A 13,022-nucleotide genomic window follows, 5' to 3' on the forward strand; every position below is an offset into this window, starting at 1 on the left:
AAACAAGCTTAACAATGGACATTAGTGAAGGATTCTAAAGTGGAGGCCTCTTGAACTGTGCAGGGAAGCGAGTTCCATAGAGTCAGAGCCACAAAGCTGAAAGCTCAACTCCCAGGTGAATTCTGGGAGATTCTAGGTACTGCTAATAGTCCTTCAACAATAGATTGCAGAAATCGAGAGGGACAGTAACGGATCAGGAGCTGCTTCAAGTACCTTGGTCCCTGGTCATATAGGGCTTTGAAAGTCAGTAATCCAATCTTGAAAATGATTCACCATCTTAGAGGCAGCAGCTAAAGGGAGTGTGTGTTATGTGGCTGGAATGGGGCTGGTTTATTAATAGCATGGCAACTGCATTTTGTACCATTTGCAAGCAGTGGAATTCTTTTACTGGGAGACCGAGATAGAGGGCATTACAGTAGTCATAAATGTATATATGACTTCATACAGATCTTCTGAGGGAATTAGGTGCTTAATTCTGGCTATGTTCCTCAGATGAAAGAATAAGGATTTGATTGTGGCTGAAACCCGATGTTTAAGTGTCAAGCCACTATCCAGGAGAACACCAAGTTTCGACACATGTTCAGTATTTTGTAGTTCTGACTCCCCCAAATGTAAGTTTTGTTGGTTGGCTATGCTGTAGTCTTGTCCTGTGACCTATCATAAGGACCTCTGTTTTATCAGGTTTCAGTTGCAGTCAACTGACAAGCATCCACTCCTGGAGCTCAGCTAGACCACCATTTAAGGTTGTTATTGGGTTCTCAGTACCTGGAGCAAATGACAGTTACAGTTTTTTTCAACATATATAATTAGTTTGGTGGAATGTAAGCAGGGCCTATATATATTAATCTGTACCATATGTAAATTGAAAGCTAGATTAGAGCATAGGCCCAACATTCTTTATAAACCAGAGACTTCTAAGATTCATAAACATTTTTGATCATTTAAAAATTATCTTATTCCTGTTTAACATAGTCATACATTATTTATATTATTACAGCTGAAAGCCAATATAAATTAACTTTAAAATTAGTGACTGCAAAAAATTGTTTAGTTCAACTCAAGTATTACATTTAGCGGTAAATTTATTAAGAATCGAGATAGGTCGAGATGACCATCTCGGGTGATTGAATAATTTTTTTCCTGCTAGCAAATTTACTAAAGGTAAAGTTGGGTGAGTTAGAGAGAAATTTCTCTCATCTCACATGTAAAACTCGGGTGAGCTAGCAATCTAGAATCAAATTACCATCGGGCCAAATCGGAAGTACTTTTCACCTAAAACATACATTTCTCAAATTTACCAAGAATCGGGATGACAAGCTCGGGTGAGATAGGAACAAACTTTCTGTCAAAATCACTTTTCAAACTCTCAACCCCCTGAGCTGCGAGATGGTCAGAAACATACACAAATAATTGTGACTTGTCTATGTTTCTTTCTGTAAATGGTTAAAATAGGGGTAATTTGAAAACAAAAATGATGTGAGGTCCCCAAAAAAACACTAACCAGCTCCGGACTTGGCAAATAGTGTGTAGAGTTCCACTGTAAATTTAAGTCCAGCACCAGGCACCAGGGACAGAGCTGGTTTAATATAAAGAGAAAAAAATTGACATGAGGTACCCCGTATATTTAAAACCAGCCCTGGACCCTTTCTAATGGGGGACTGATGCCACAGCCAGGGGTGCTCTTTCACTGGGCCCCCCAGCTGCAGCATCAGCCCTGGCCATTAGTCATCCTAGGCCAGGGATCCCTGGGGAGTTGGGGACCGCCCAATAAAGGGGTCACCCTCTTCAGGGCACCCCTGGCCTAGACTAATAGCCCGGAGCCATCTCCGCCACCCCTGGGTGGTGGGGTGATAATGTTAGGTGTGGTGTATAAATTAAAATTTTCATCATTGTCTTTACAGTAGAACTACAGGTCCCAGCAAGCCTCCCCCACATGCTGGTATTTGGAGAACCACAAGTACCAGAATGCGGGGCATTAAGGGCCCACTGGTACCTGTAGTTCACCTGTAAAGAAATGGTTAATAAAACACACAACACACCATGAAAATAAAGCTTTATTGCATCCATAAACACACTTACACATACTCACCTGTTTCCAGATGTTCCCGTCCCCTTGTCAACGTAAAGTATCCCAACGAATTGACTGTTAAAAAAGATCCAATACTCACCTTTATGTCCCCCGATTTTCTCCGCAGTAATCCAGAGGAGTCCGCCTACTCTGTATCAACACACATCAGCATGATGATACAGTAACAATAATGAGAACTCAGGGCTCTCATTATTGCCGGGACATCAGCCAATCAGCAGCGGCTAACATTAGTGGCCGCTCATTGGCTGGGACCTACGTGGAGGAGCCGCTCATTGGCTAAGTCCGCGTGGGTCCCAGCCATTGAGCAGCCGCTAATGGAAGCCACCGCTGATTGGTTGGCGGCCGGGACACTGAAGTCATTCGCGATACTGTAACACCATGCGGATACATGTTGTTACAGAGTGTCCGGCCACCTAAAAGGATTACTCCGGAGAACATTGAGGGACAAAAGGGTGAGTATTGCCTTTTTTTTCAGGTATTTCAAATGGATACTTTATGTTGAGAAGTGGGTGTGAACATCTGGCAGCAGGTAAGTATGTGTGTGTATGTATGTATGTAATAAAACTTTATTCTCATGGTGTGTGTTGTGTTTATTTACTCATTTCTTTACAGGTGAACTACACATACCAGTGGGCCCTTAATGCCCCACATGCTGGTACTTGTGGTTCTCCATGTACCAGCATGCAGGGGAGGCTTGCTGGGACCTGTAGTTCCACTGTAAGGACAATGTTGTTAATTCTAATTTTACACTACACCTACACTATCAGCCCGCCACCCACCAACCATGGGTGGCGGGGATAGCCCCGGGCTATCAGCCTAGGCCAGGGGTGCCCTGGAGAGGGGTACTCCTTTATTGGAAGGGTACTCAACTCCCCAGGGATCCCTGGCATGGACTGACTAGTGGTCAGCATTGATGCTGCGGCTGGGGGGCCTGGTGAAAAGGCACCACTGGCTGTGGCATCAGCCCCCCACTAGAAAGGGTCCAGGGCTGGTTTTAAAAATACATGGAACCTCACATTATTTTTTTTCTACGTATATTTAAAACCAACTCTGTCCCTGCTGCCTGGTGCTGGTTCTTAAATTTACAGTGGAACCCTACACATTTTTTCCCTGTAAATTAAGACCAGGACAGGCTGGCAAGTCCGGGGCTGGTTAGTGTTTTGGGGGGGGGGACCTCACATCATTTTTTTTTAATAACATTTGACACTTTTTTACAAGTTTTAACACACAAGCAGCCAACACATCTCACTGATATGTGCAGGCTGCTAGCTTGGGAGAGATTTGCAGAGAGAAAACATGGCAATCTCGGGTGAGTAATCTCCTGCTAAACGAGATACTCGGGAGAGATATCTCATTCTGCTTCACCATCGGCCAACTCTTTTAGCCTTAAATCACCTGTTGGTAAATTTGGTAAAAAAAAGGGATTAAATCACTCGAGTTTTGGCGAGCACCAGCGAGATAAATCACTTTGAAAATCAGGACCATCTCGAATCTTAGTAAATTTACCCCTAAGTATAGTGGGACACTAGCAAAGTTATGTTTTTCATATAGGAAAAGAAGTGTAGCGCTGGTAGATAAATAATGATAAAATTTATTAGATCACAAGGTTAAGCTAAACAATGAATATACAGTACACATAAAAAATTGTCAATGAGCCTAATGAGTGTAATGTATCAATATGCAAGCTGCTAAAACAAACAGGGTGATAGTGATGTTTCTTCAATGTAACATTTCTGACATGTATCAGTCCATATAGTAAAAAATGCTGAATAAAAAGAATTTAACTCTCACCCAGTCTGAAAAGGGTCTGCAATGTCTAATCCAATTGAATTAAAAATATTCCGGTAATGTGCTGTCTGTGCGGCACAGGAGAGTAAAGGTGGGGATTGTTGGAGTGCGTGGATTAATTTGAGGGTGCCATGGTGTAATTCCCAATTTGGTCCAGTGGCTTACCTCAACCTGAAATGGCTTCCTTAAATGCAGCCTCCGTTTAAGTCTCCTGGGACTGTTCCCGCAGTGAGCTGTATGTATGGCACTATGATTAGCCACCGTGATGGAACAGGACCAAGTGTATAAAAACAGCCGGGTAAACTGTCTCACTTTGGGTGAATAGTCTGCTGAGTAATCTCTGTTTGGAGCCCCCGTGTGCAAGCGATAGAGTTCAGTGGGTTAGCTCAGAGGCCAGCAGCCTCGATAACACTGTTTATGGCAGCAAAGTGTCACAGCTCAACTCCTCCAAAGTGCCTAATCGGAATAGCAGAGGATGTGGTAGGCTGCGGACAATGCATCCACTCCTGGATGAGATAGTCAATCCCTAGGTAAATTAGCACAGAACTCCTCTCCACAGGTACCCTCTGTGCATCCCTGCAGAGTATAATTGGCAGGTCCTAATGTTGTGGGGGTGCTGTGGGGGTGCAGACCATTGTTTAGTGTAAAAAACTGTCAGTTCTACCATGTCCTCAACACATTTCTCCACACTGCGGCGGCTTTTTCAAGAGGCAGACTTCCTGCCAATTATACTCTGCAGGGACGCACAGAGGGTACCCTTGGAGAGGAGTGCTGTGCTAATTTACCTGGGGATTGACCATCTCATCCAGGAGTGGAGGATTGGAGGACTCTAAGTACATATTGTATTCTGAGCTGATTACAGCAGTTACAAGCCAGATGAACACTAGACAAATGCATTAAGGTGCATGGGCTTCTTTGAGTTTTGCTGCTAAACCTAAGACACATTGTCCGTGGCTGACCATATCCTCTGCTATTCTGATTACCACCAGCACTTTGGAGGAGTTGAGCTGTGACACTTTGGTGTTATCGAGGCTGCTGGCCTCTGAGCTAACCCACTGAGCTCTGTCGCTTGCACACGGGAGCTTCAAATGGAGATTACTCAGCTGACTATTCACCCAAAGTGAGTCCTCACACAGACTACATTGCGCACCAGTTTTCTATTTTCAATTATGTTTTTCATGTGTAAGCGTGGGCCAAGATCTTGCCCAGTACAGTTAAGCCAGACATCTACAGACATGTCATCAAGGTGAAGACAGCATAGGAGTTACAAAGTCTGTACCTATTAACAATTTCTTAAAATCTTATTGGGAAGCTATGGCAATACCAAATTTCAAAGATTCAAGAAGTAAAGACTTAAGCTGCATACACACACAACGATTTAGTTAATAAACGATTTTAGTAAACTATTTTTTCCCTTGAAAAAATGAACTAAAATCGTTTACTAAAGTTGTTCATTTACTAAATGTAATGAACGATTTTTATGAACTACAAACGATTTTTGCATATTAACTTAATGAAAATCGTTGAGTTGACAAGTCTGACTGAACTACAAACTACAAACTACAAACGTGAACGCGCATGAACAATAATCGTTCATCGTTTGACTCAGAAAGTGAATGATTTTTTCAAACGATTATCGTTAAACGATATCGTTTAACGATAATCATTCAAAAAATTGTTGTGTGTGTATGCACCTTGAGGGGTAACTTTACTAAAGTTCAATTTTGATTTTTGAGTGATTTGGCCATTGATTTGCTTTTGATTTACATTTGATTTTGCATTTGGGTATTAACTAAAGGCCGAATTGAATGTAAAATTGAACTTAAAACCAATTTTTACTTAAATCACACTCAATTCGAACATCGGAAAAACATCGGTACTTTTACATAGACCAACACACAAATACCTTATTTACTATTATTTGATTTGAAATTGAACACAAAATCGAACTTCAAATCCCCAAATGAATAGACCTGCTTCATGCTTTTGATTTGAGGATGAGCAGATCAGATTGACACAAATACACTGTAAAATGCTTAGAAAGAGTTACATTTAGAAAAAAAATTATGTGGGTCCCCCGCTAAAACAGAACCAGCCCAGAACTTTTCATAGCCAGTCCTGGTTGTCTAAGTATAGGGGAAACATTGTGTAGGGTTTCACTGTATTTAGCACAACCAGCACTGGGCTCTGATCCTGTCCTGGTTCTGGAATTACAGGGGAAAAAATTGTGTAGCGTCCCCCTTTAATCTCAAGAACCAGCACTGGACCCTTTCTACCAGGGGGCTGATGCCACAGTCAGGGGAGCCCTATCACCAGGCCCCCTGGCTGCAGAATCAGCCTGGGTCACTAGTCAGCCCAGGCCAGGCATTCCTGGGGAGTTGGAGACCCCCAATAAAAGCATCCCCTCTCCAGAGCACTCCTAGCCTAATCTCATTGCCCAGGGCTATCCCCACCACCCCTGGGTGGTGGGTGGCAGATTGATAGTGTAGTGTAAAAATAGATAAGTATAAACATTGTATTTCCAGTAGAACTGCAGGTCTCAGCAAGCCTCCCCTGCATGCTGGTATTTGGGGAAGCACAAGTACCAGCATGCGGGCATTAAGGGCCCACTGGTACCTGTAGTTCACCTGTAAAGAAATGTTTAAATAAACACAAGACACACACACCGTGAAATTAAAGATTTAATACCTACATATACAATCACACATACTCACCTACATTACCTGCACTGGTCCGCTTTTCCCCATAGGCATCCATGGTCTTCTTAAAATAAAAAAATTATAAAACACGAACCACGCACTAAGTAACAACCACAATGGTTGTTACTTCCCGAATGAAGCACTCAGACACAGATTCTGCCTTTGTAGAGCCATATTTGAGCATCCATTGGCTAAGAGAGGTCAGCCCCCACCTCTCTCAGCCAATGAATGGCTCTCTCAATTGAAGTCAATGGTAGGAACCACAAAATAAACTTTAGTTACCCTTTGACTCTTCCTTCACTTCAATTGAGATAGCCGTTCATTGGCTGAGAGATGCAGGGGCTGACCTCTCTCAGCCAATGAATGCTCAGATATTGCTATACAAAGGTTAGAGCCGCATCTGAGTTCTTCATTCTTCATTTGGGAGATAACAACCATCATGGTTATCTGTTGCGTCGCTCATGTTTATTAGTTTTATTATTTTAAGTAGACCATGGATGCCTACTTTGGACCGAAGAGGACCAATCCACGCATAGGAGAAGGTGAGTATGTTTTTTTTGCCACAGGTACCCTATGGATAATCTACTGGAGATGGGGACTGATGCTACAGAAATACATAGTTAAATGTGTGTACTGTACATGTGTGAGTGCATGAATGTTTAATAAACTTATACTGTGTATGGTGTGTGTGTCCTGTGTTTTTTCATATTGCTTTTGCAGTGGAGCGACAGGTACCAGCAGCCCAGTGATGCCCCGAATGCTGGTACTTGTGGTTCTTCAAGTACCAGCATGCTGGGGAGGCTTGCTGGAACCTCCAGTTCTACAGCAAAAGACAATATTTAAAACTATTTCAAATGCACTACACTTAAACTATCAACCCGTCACCCACCGCCAAGTGGTGGTAGGGATAGCCCCGGGCTATCAGCCTAGGCTTGGGGTGCCCTGGAGAGGGGGACCCCTTTATGGGGGGTTCCCCAACTCCTCAGGGATCCCTGGCATAGGCTGACTAGTGGTCAGGGCTGATGCTGTGGCTGGGAGGCCCAGTAATAGGGCCCCCCTGGCTGTGGCATCAGCCCCCCACTAGAAAGGGTACAGTGCTGGTTCTGGAGATTAAAGGGGGACACTATGCAATTTTTTCCCCTGTAATTCCAGAATCAGGACAGGATCAGGGCCCAGTACTGGTTGTGCTAAGTACAGGGGAAACCCTACACATTTTTTCCCCTGTACTTAGACAACCAGGACTGGCTATGAAAAGTCTGGGGCTGGTTCTGTTTTAGGGTGGGACCCCACATATTTTTTCTTTTTAATTTATGTTTCTAAGCTTGTTACAGTAAGATACATGCAGGCATCTCACTGATGTATGTATGTATCTGTGTGAAAATGAGCTGCTCATGCTGAAAGAGAAAGCATGAAGCAGTTCTATTCGGTCGGGGATTTGCAGTTCATTTTGAAGTGGGATTTGAAGTTCGATTTGTACATGCACATGCCAAATTGAACAGCAAATCACTGTTCAAAACCGAACCAAATCGAAATCGATTTAAAAAATGCTTCTAAAATCAAATTTTAGTAAATGAGGGATTTGTACTTTCGATTTGATTCGATTTGAGGTGACCTGAATTGAACTTCAAAACAAAAGTAAAATCAAACTTTGATAAATATTCCCCTTAGTGCTCTATATATTAACCATGACAATGTATCACTGAAAAGTGTCTCTGCTTAGCACAGCATATGCCTACTTGGGGCTTTCTATTAAAATTGTCTTGCTGAGACAATAGATCCTTTAAGAATCTGTCCCAGTGAAGAGAGAAAAGTCAAATTATAGCTTACTCTATCAAATTATTGTCAGGTACTAACCTATTTTATCTATTGTGCCAGCTCTAAATAGTGGATGATTTATTGATTTCTACATAAATAAAAAGGGATGTAGACAATAAAAATCTAAACAATCATAAGGTCGTAACCAAAATGTTGGCAAACATTAAGTCAGCATTGTGAAAATGTAGACAACCAAAAGGTCAACATGGACAAGAGGTCGACAGGGTATTAAGGTCAATAGTAAGAATGTACAAAATTAAAAAAGAAATGTCAATAGTCAAAATAGAGACAGTCAAAATGTCAACAATGAAAAAATAGAAATGGCAACAGACAAAATGTTGACATGCAAAACGTATACACAGTCAAAATGTCCACAACCAAAATGTAGACACAGTCAAAATGTCAACAGCTAAAATGTAAACACAGTCAAAATGTTGACAAAAATATGTGTAGACAGTTAGAAAATGCACAGTCAGAATGTCAACAATGAAAAAAAAAATGCTAACAGTGAAAATGTCGACATGCAAAATGCAGACAGTCAAAATGTAGACACACTAAAAATGTTGACAAACAAAATGTAGAAACAGACAAAATGTTGACAAACAAAATGAAGACAAAGACAAAATGTAAACAATAAATGTGTAGACAGTCATAATGTTGACATTATTTATTTATTACCAGTTATTTACCAGTTAGTTATATAGCGCACATGCATATTCTGCAGCACTTTACAGAGAATATTTGGACATTCACATCAGTCCCTGCCCCAGTGGAACTTAATATATATATTCCCTATCACATGTACATGCACACACATACACACTATGGTTATTATTTTTAATTGGGAGTCAATTCATCTTCCAGTATAATTGTTGGATTGTGGGAGAAAACTGGATTGCCCGAAGGAAACTCAGAATAGTATGGGGAGAATATACAAACTCCACACACAGATAATATATTAAATGATGCTGACAACACATAATGCATTAATGTAAAAGATAGTCTCACTAAGGGAAGAGTACTGCAAACATGCAAACACTGACAGTGTCATGTCGGCCACATTGGGGCAGAATCAATTAGCTGTGGGCCTTATAGCATGGCTGAAATTCTGCCCTGAGGTAATATTACTGCCACTACCCCATATGGTAAGCCCCAGATGGTGCATTTAACATGGATTTTTCCTTGCAGACATAAGAGCTGCATGTAAAAATCCACATTAAGTACATCCTCTGGGGCTTACCACATGGGGTAACTCCATAGCTGCAGGCATTTTACCTGGAATATATTGATTATTATGTATAAACCGTGGGTTTACTGCATGTGGAAATTGGCTTGTAATTGAATAGCTCTGAGTGTTAACGCCTGGAGCTACAAACCTGCCATAAGCACTGTGGGCCTAATTCAGACCCGCTCGCGAGCGCTGAGCGCTTGCAATCAGGTCGCTGTTAGCCCAGTGTGCATGCGCACGAGGGAGCCAGCTCCGTTGTGCACATGCATGAGACCCGGATAGCGATGGCTAAGCCGTTGCTCCTGGTCTTGCTACAAAGGGGGCATGCTGTCGATGGTGAGTGACAGCATGCCCCCTTTGGTGGGCGGGCTGGGGGCATGGCTAGATGGAGGCGTTCCCATGGGAATGCCTACCATCTGGGGCAGGCCCCACTGACATCACAAGTGATGTCAGTGGGAGTGCTCTCGGCTCTGATAGAGCCAAAAGCACTCCAGGGCTTGCGGCAATGAGACCCTACCACAAGGGTCTCGCCGCAAGCCCGATGGTCGTGATGGTCTTGACCATCGTGACCATCTTCCTGGCCGCTCACTCTAGCTGTGGGTGGTCACCCACAGCTATGCGAGCGGCCAGGAGGCCGCTCTAAAATTAGGAAGGACAGCACTGATTCAGAGCGAGCACTCTGTCAGAGCGTTCGGCTCTGAATCAGGGCCTGTGGCTAATTGAATCTGCCCCATTGTCTGATGTGCATAATGGTAATATCAAGATGTGTACAACAGGGATAGACAACCTTTAGCGCTCCAGCAGCTGTGTAACTACACACACCAGCATGCATTGCCACAGAATGCTGCTACTGCATGTTAAAACTTTGGCAGGGCATACTGGCATGTGTAGTTCCTCAGCTGCTAGAATGTTACGGGTTGCCTACTGAGGGAAGATCACTGTGCATTCACAAATTCATATTCTATCATGTCACTCATACAGTCAGATTTCCATAAATGTCACATAATAAAAATCAATATTACCCAGCCTGCTGGTGAACTTTGCACTGAATAACTTGCCCACCTGATGTGTGCTACACCATACATTAACTACTGCAACTGTTGAACTAATCCCTGTCACAACAGTGCACAAAAATAAATTACAGTGACTATTATGCTAAACCAATCATGGTATCGCTAATCCCCATTACATTAGTGCTAATTTCCATCATAGTAGCTCTAATCTTTGTAATAGTAGCACTAATCTCCTTCATAGTTGCTATAAATAAATGACAAGCAAAGCATGTAGACCATCCCATGGTTTGAAGGAAGGTTAAACTATGTGCAATTACCTATATTTAAAATGTTGACATGGTCAAAATGTTGACAGACAACATGTCGATATGCCTAAATTGTGACTGTTAGTTAAACTACCATATGTGCATTTACCATAATTTATGTTGACATTTTGCTTTTTGGATTTTAGCATGGTCAAAATGTCAACAGTTAATATTTAGGCAGGTCTATATTTTGACTGTCCACATTTTGACCATATCTATATTTTGATATTGCCAAATGTCGACAGCAAAAATGTTGACATGCCTACATTTTTGAATGCTGGTTAAACTACTATTTGTGCATTTGCCTTGTTTTGAATGTCGGCATTTTGTCCAATTCGACTTTGTGTTTACCACCAAAATGTAGACAAAGTCATAATGTCAACCACTAAAATATCAACATAGATAAAATAATGTTGACCATTCCTAATGGATAATATACAAGGTAGTCTTCCACTGAAGGAATAACATTATTCATGTGCAAACAGTAATCATTGCCATGGCAGCCATAGTGACAGACAGGGCCGTAACTAGGGTAGTGCGGCCTGTGCCATGGCACAGGGCACCGCAGAGCAAGGGGTGCTGATTGGGCCTGTCAATTTTCTGTTTATTATCATCCTCACCTGTAGCTTCTTCTTCTTTTATGCCCAGCATCTCCTGGCATCTCCTATATCTTCCCCGGCCCTTCCTCATGAGGCCATGGCCATGGCCCTTTTTCAGGTGCACATCTTATGTCACTATTTGAAAAATAAGGGGGGCGCCAATGCTCTTTCTGGCACAGGGCACCAAAAAGTCTAGTTATGGCTCTGGTGACAGATATAATTTACTGTAGATACTGTATGTACATTTTTACACTAAAACTCATGAACACCCCCTTGTTAGTGTACTGTGCAAAGTCTATTGGAGCTACTGCCATAAAATAAAAATTGCAGCAACCTGCACCAAGTTTAATAGTAGGGCAAAAGCCCTAGAGATTGTAAGCTTGTGAGCAGGGCCCTCTTACCCTTATGTATGTCTTTTATGTATGTATGTATGTCTTTTACAATCCAGTATAATGTTAATGTTGATTCAAATTGTAAACGGAATTTGCTGCGCTATATAAGAAACTATTAATAAATAATTAAAGCCCCATCATAGTAGTACTAAGTTCCATCACCGTTATGATAACTACATGACAACCAAAGCAGCCTTTTTTCACTTTACTATTTGTTGACATATGACACCAAAGATTATTTGTATGAAAACACTGTCTACTGTCAGATGATCTTCTAAGCCCATTGGATGGAGGATCCCTCCCAAGGTAGGTAGACCCCACAGCTAGCAGTAGCCAAACAAAGGGGATATATATCAAAGGCCATTAGGACCAGGTATGTATGGAAAGTACTCAATGCAGGAGTATCCTAACCTCATTAACAGCATCATCAAAAGGCCTAATAATTAGTCCTCATCACCCAAGCATTGCCCAAATGGCGCTATATTGTGTACTTTTTTTCCTTTAGAGAGCACTGTGACTCTCATTTATCCAATAAAACCTTTCAAATTCACAATGGTGTCTTGTCATATATGTTTTTTAATGCTATGTTCAATGGTGTAATGCATGTGTTACCCTAACAACCAATTCAAACCAAAACTGGCCTAGCATGCAAACTACGATCCATGGTCAGATCATGTTAAAAGTCGGTGTACTACATGTGTTATCCTTAGCAACCAAGGTGAACCAAAACTGACAACATGAAAGATACCCTAAATGATATTTGTATTGTCATAATTAATCCCATTTTAAAGTATCCACTTTTACACAGTAAACTTTCCTATTAGTTTTTAATAAAATCTAAATACATATAAATTGTTATATTTTAATTAAAGTAATTTTTTTATTATTTCATTCTCTCAAATACAAGTACAAAGACACCACTCAAAGATCATTGGTCCAAAGACTCATCAGACAAGTCACCATGCCAAGAACAAGATTTGTACCTTCATTTATCAATGTGGTAAATAACAGCTTTTGGACTGTGGAAACCTGCAAGAAGAGATAACTGGACTGAAAGAATGTGCACAAAGGAGATGGAGAAGATAGCCAAACAA

This window comes from Taudactylus pleione, unplaced genomic scaffold, assembly GCF_031769625.1.
Source record: "Taudactylus pleione unplaced genomic scaffold, aTauple2 ptg000421l, whole genome shotgun sequence".
NCBI classification, from domain to species: Eukaryota; Metazoa; Chordata; class Amphibia; order Anura; family Myobatrachidae; genus Taudactylus; species Taudactylus pleione.